Raw genomic sequence first — 6,000 nt, forward strand, 5'->3', positions numbered from 1 at the left:
TAGGGACACTTTTAGTCCTTCACCACTCCCCCAGTCGACAATCTCCAGAACACCGATAATGGCGAATCCCACTATCCCATTTGTCCCAAGTACAACCACTCACATGACACCCTCTATGAGTGGAAGACAACAGATGCCAGGTTCCACCCCTATGGTGCCACACTACATACCTTCGACAAGTGCCACATATAGTGCTCCTTATAACACTCAATGTGGCACTATGGGCGTGGTTCCCGTTTACCAACAATATGGTCGGCCGCTAATGTACAGTTCAAACCCCCATACTCATATACCTGGGGGGGTTCCCAATATGCACATGCCAATAGGGAACGTAACAGTTCCCCTCCGTTCTCAGGCATGCATAGTCAGTCGCTAATTGACATGAATTTCCCCTTTGTCGATCAAAGCCAAATGGTCAGTTCTGTGTCGGGCGGGAATCCACAACGGGTTCCCAACTAGTCCATGGGGGCACCCTAATCACATACTCAAATGAGTCAAGGGGGCACCACTTATACTTGGGGAAATTCCATACCCGAGTATCAAAATCCTCATAGAAATCCACTCTACAACACCATATCTCAAAGAAAATGCTACACCATGCAACCCATGTACATCATGGGGAACCAAAGGATGGGAGGAGCGCAAAGCTCCTCAATTCATCCGTCATCACCGTGGTCCAAGTCGGGGGCACCTAACTCTCTGTCGTTTTTGGCAACGTTGGATATCTTTGACTTATACAAGGTGACAAATGACCCCATCTATCACAACTTACAATGGCCACCGATCCCGCATAAAATACCAACGGACATCCCAAATTTTGATGGAAAACAAGGGGAGGATCCAGGCACCCATATCACCACCTACCATCTCTAGTGTGTTTCAAACTCTATGGTGGATGATAGTATCCGGTTACGTCTTTTTCCCTGCACCCTCATTGGCAATGCAGTGAAATGGTATATTGAGTTATCACACGCGTCAGTAAATACCTTTGACCTTTAGCGATGGAATTCCTAAAGCACTTCCAGTTACCTATCTGCTATGAAACTGGGACAGAGCTCCTCACTTCATTTCATCAGGATACTACCACCCACATATCTGATCATATTCATGAATGGAGATGTAGGTGGAGGTTAGTTAAAGCTCCCATCCCTGATGTTCTCTTACCAGTCTGGTTCTGTAGGTCCTTACTTCCGAAAATCACTAGAGATGTCGCTCTAGGTGGTGCGGTCTCAGAAGACCAATCCATACGTCGTGCCCAGCACTTAGATTTTATATATTCATAGTTTGGCACTCTTTATGACATAATCCCCAATGCTCCTAGTAACCTTAATGCTTCCGCCACTTAGCACCCCGGAGTGCACGCCGACAGGATTGTCGATGCAGCTTCTGGGGTCATTGTAAAACAACTCAATGGTTCCATTGCTAAGATGGCAGTGGACCCCTCTACCAATACGACTGCTCTTCCTGCCACTACGATAAACTCTGTGCAGTCTACACAAAATCCCAGTGGTAAGAAAAATAAGAATAAGAAAAAGACAGCTCCTTCTGAAGAGCAGTCACCCAAGCAGCCCAACCCAAAACAGAAGGCCATTGCGCCTACTGATGATGAAAAGGATACATCTGCCAGATTTCCTTACAAACTATGTGCTGAAGACCATGTAACCTGGTGTTGTTCGTGTCCTCAAGAATTCACAAATTACCTTGCCAAAAGAGATACTAGTAAGACCCCCGTTGTCCTTAGGAATCCTTTTCCCACTCATCAGCAGCAAAATCTTATTGCAAACCAACAGCAACCCATTCCAGGGGGCAATGATGGTTCACAACATCCTTCAGATGGTGAAGGATCTTCTACCATTTTCACATTTGAAATGGTAGAACTTGCCACAAGAGCCAAATCTTATGGAGCTCCTGTCGCTCTTGCAGCAGAACCATCCTCAGGTCAAAACCCACTGCCGCCTAACGATTTGCATATCAAAAGGCTAGTTGAGGACCTTGTAATTTGACCCCCAAAAGGGGCACTTTGACGCACAATGCACAATACATCTGCACGTGCCGCCCAACACTACAACATTGTAGAGGATTTGGCGCAAGCACCGTCGGCTATGTCGGCGCTCGAAGTATTACAAACATGCCCAATGCAATGGAAATCTTTGCTTTCGGCTATTGGAGGTATTGACCCAATGGATTCCATGCTTTCTATTTTTGACATGGACAAGTGTAAACCTCCCCTTTCTCACCAGCTTGCATTCTAGGTGCATATCATTTCGAAAGGTAAAGGTATACACAGAACTTTCATCAATGAAGGTGCTTCTACTTGCATTATGTCGGCTTCATGTTGGCTGGCCCTAGGTACCCCAACCCTATCCCCACAGTCAAACTCCCTTAAATATTTTGATGGCCAAACCTTTATCCCAAAAGGCTACCTAGCGAGTTTCCCCATCACTTTGTGTGGGAAAACCGTAATGGTGGATGTAGAAGTCGTAGACAAAAAACTCGACTATAATCTCTTACTGGGTCACAGTTGGACATATGCCATGATGGTCATCGTATCTACTGTCTTTGGCATCATCCAATTCCCATTAGATGGAAAGGTAGTTATAGTAGATCAATTGTCTTTCTGCACCCCTGATTATTCACCATTACCAAGTGGCTCCGTACCCCTAGTAGGAGGTGGAACTAACTCTTATGTCAGTTTAGGTACCGGTCTACTGAAGGCTTCTTCCCTCATGGGTTGTTTTCCTCTTCAGCCATTGAAGGTTTCATAGATGGTCAATATGCTTTCATCTATTCCTCATGAACAGACAGATCCATGGATCCTACCGGTGCCTTCAGACATTGACACATACGGAGAACAAATGACGTTGTGACCAGCTAAATTGGCCCACCAAACCATTCAATTTGCATCTGAATCTCTGGTCATTTTGGTTTCAGCTAACGGTACCACTGCCCCTCCCATAACTGCTCCTTCTTTTGATCCACTCAATCAAGTCCTACATATGGATGAAGCTATTAGAGAGATCACGAGTTTAGAAGAGCGACCTTGGGAGGATTCACACCATCATGTTTCGATATCTGATTCGGACATGATGCCTCTTCAAATCTTGTCCCCTGACATACCAGAAATTGTTTCCTCACCCTATACGATCCTCCAAACTTTGGAGGTGGAAGGAAACATGGGAAATATTTCAAAAACATTGCTCATCGATATTTCTATCATGACAGGCATCATGGACAACATACAAGTTGGAGCCAATCACAATCCTAAGGAAATTGTGAGCTTCACCTACCCGTTTAGGGACTTCTGTAATGTTTTTCCTTGGTCTTATGAGGAAATGCATGGCATAGACCCTTCTATTTTCAAGCATGAGATCAAGGAAGGTCAAGCGTTTTTTTTATGATATTTTTCTTGCTCGCTAATTCGAAAAATCCTCGAGTCTCCTTCAGGATCATTAAACTACCATGAAGAAGATTGAACGTTCTTTTTATGGTATTTTTGTTGCTCGTTAATCCGAAAAATCCTCGAGTCTCCTTCTTCAGGTTCATTAAACTACCATGAAGAAGATTGAGCATTCTTTTTATGGTATTTTTCTTGCTCGTTAATCTGAAAAACCTCGAGTCTCCTTCTTTGGGCTCGTTAAACCACTATAATGAAGAATAGAATAGAGCACTTTTTGAGACATTTTATTGCTCTTTAAAAAATATAAACATCTCCGAGTTTTTATCATTGAACTCATTAAATCTATGCGACGATAGTTAGAGCAGTTTTTGTGATATTTTATTGCTCTTTAAAAAATAGAAACATCTTTGAGTTTCCATCGTTGCACTCATTAAATCCATACGACGATGCTCTGAGAAACTTTTTTTTGATCTTTTCCAACTCATAAACTGAAAAAGACCAAAAGAGCATTCTTTTTAGGTTCTTTTTTCTCGCTCTTTAAACTGAAAAAATCCCGAGCTTAGTCTTTCTGCTCATTAAACTTGATGAAGATGACCTGAGCATTTTTTTAGGTACTTTTCTTGCTCATTAAACCGAAAAATTCTGAGTTTTTGTTACCGGGCTCGTGAAAAATATACGGCAGCAGCAAGAGCACTTTCTTTTTTGGGACCATTTCTCGCTCTTAAATCGAAAAATCACCGAGTTTTTCCCCTCCTCCGACCTCGTAAAACTATGAAAAATAGATGAGTCATTCTTTTCCCTCTCTTTCTCGCTCACTACACTGAAAAATATACCCTGAGTTTTCTTCATTTGACTAATTAAAAATTTTGATAAAGCTATTGAGTTTGTCATCGCGTGATTCATTAAAAATCCACAACGAAAAACAAGTTTAGTCCGTCACCTCGTAATCATAACAAAATGAGATCGACATCTATTGAAAATAGTTTTCTCTTTATCCGGGTTAAATAGATTAACTTACGGAAAAGTAACGAATCTGGGTATACTATTAACCTTTTGTCGCATCCGGTTAACAACTATGACAAAGGGACCACCATGGAGTATCTCTTTACGATCTTTTCAGACTCTCTAAATATGAAAAGACTACTGAGTTGTCTAGTCTGGACTCTTTAAATTACACAAACAAGATATAGAGTCATTCTTTTTACGATACTTTTCAGACTCTTAAAAAATGAAAAAATCGACGAGTTTGCCTATCTGGACTCATTAAACTAATCAGATAGGGAAAAGAGTCATTCTTTTTGCGATCCTTTTCAGACTCTTTAAACATGAAAAGATCAATAATTTTACCCGTCTGGACTCATTAAATTAATCAGACAGGGAAAGTGGACAATACAACTGTATTCCGTATTCGAAAGCATGGTTTGGCAGCAGTTGTTACCTTGAACATGGCACTCCCTCAGATAAACCTTCCTTTTGATGGCCTCTCAATATGAACCATACCATTCTACAAGTTTTAGCCAATATACCCTAATGTAATTGCATCTCTGTATCCTAAACACTCTGTAGTGTTCATGAGCTTAGTGTTGTCTGGTTAAAACTATTGTCGTGCCTTCTATTGTTCAAGGGTTACCCATTTGTTTCCTCCATCAACTGATCAAACATATCCTTTCATCATGCCCTCCATTGTTTAGACCCAAATGCTCAAAATATTCCTCAAAAAACAAAATCATTCTTGTCTCATTTCATGTCGATTGATGTAGGACACATCATTGCCTACCTTTTGACAAGTTTCTTCCTATCGACTTCAACACTCTATCTAGGAAGATAACCTAGAAACACATTCAATGCCTTGGTACTTGTAGACATTAGTGGCAAGTTACCTTGTGTTTGATCAGGGGTTCTCATTATTGGCTCCTGGTTAAGTGATTCTACGAGTGTTAGATGACAAAGAAATCTTTCACACTTGCTAGTTTGTACTGTGCATCTTGGAGATCATCACCATTATCGGTGGCCTTCCTCACAACTGTTAACGGTCTCCATTATTGACTGGTAATCATATGATTTCGTGCATGTTCGACATCAACACATATTTTTCACATGTGGAAATCTATGCTGTTCGATGAAGCGGAAATCAAGACCTTGGGTAGAGGCTTGTATCATTCAGCCTTGTTTCCTCTCCCAAGCTGCAGATATTGTTTTTTGGAGACAGCTGTTTCAGGATGATTCTATTATGACACTGGATCTACATTGTGCTTATCAGCAGCCAGCCTTGTTATATCTCTTTGGACAAAATTACTCTGACATAGCTACTGAGCATGGGAATGTCGAACTCTGGACATGATTTTAGCAGTTTTATATATATGTGTTGTATCAGGTTTTCCTTGCTGCTTGAAGCTTCTCTCTCTCTACAAAATTTTGACAGGAAAAATTATAGTTTTAGTAAAGTATTTTGGCCATCGTCTCTGCCTCTGATCTCATACTTTAGAGGGCATTTGTTATACAACAAAATGACCTTCTCATCAACTCAGAGGTGAAAGACATGATGACTGAAGCAAAGACCATAATTGCAGGCCTTGATTCCACACTAACACTGGTTGCACACT

Source organism: Pinus tabuliformis, chromosome 6 (genome assembly GCF_031772625.1).
Source record: "Pinus tabuliformis cultivar Carrire ecotype Pingquan chromosome 6, CPIR1, whole genome shotgun sequence".
NCBI classification, from domain to species: Eukaryota; Viridiplantae; Streptophyta; class Pinopsida; order Pinales; family Pinaceae; genus Pinus; species Pinus tabuliformis.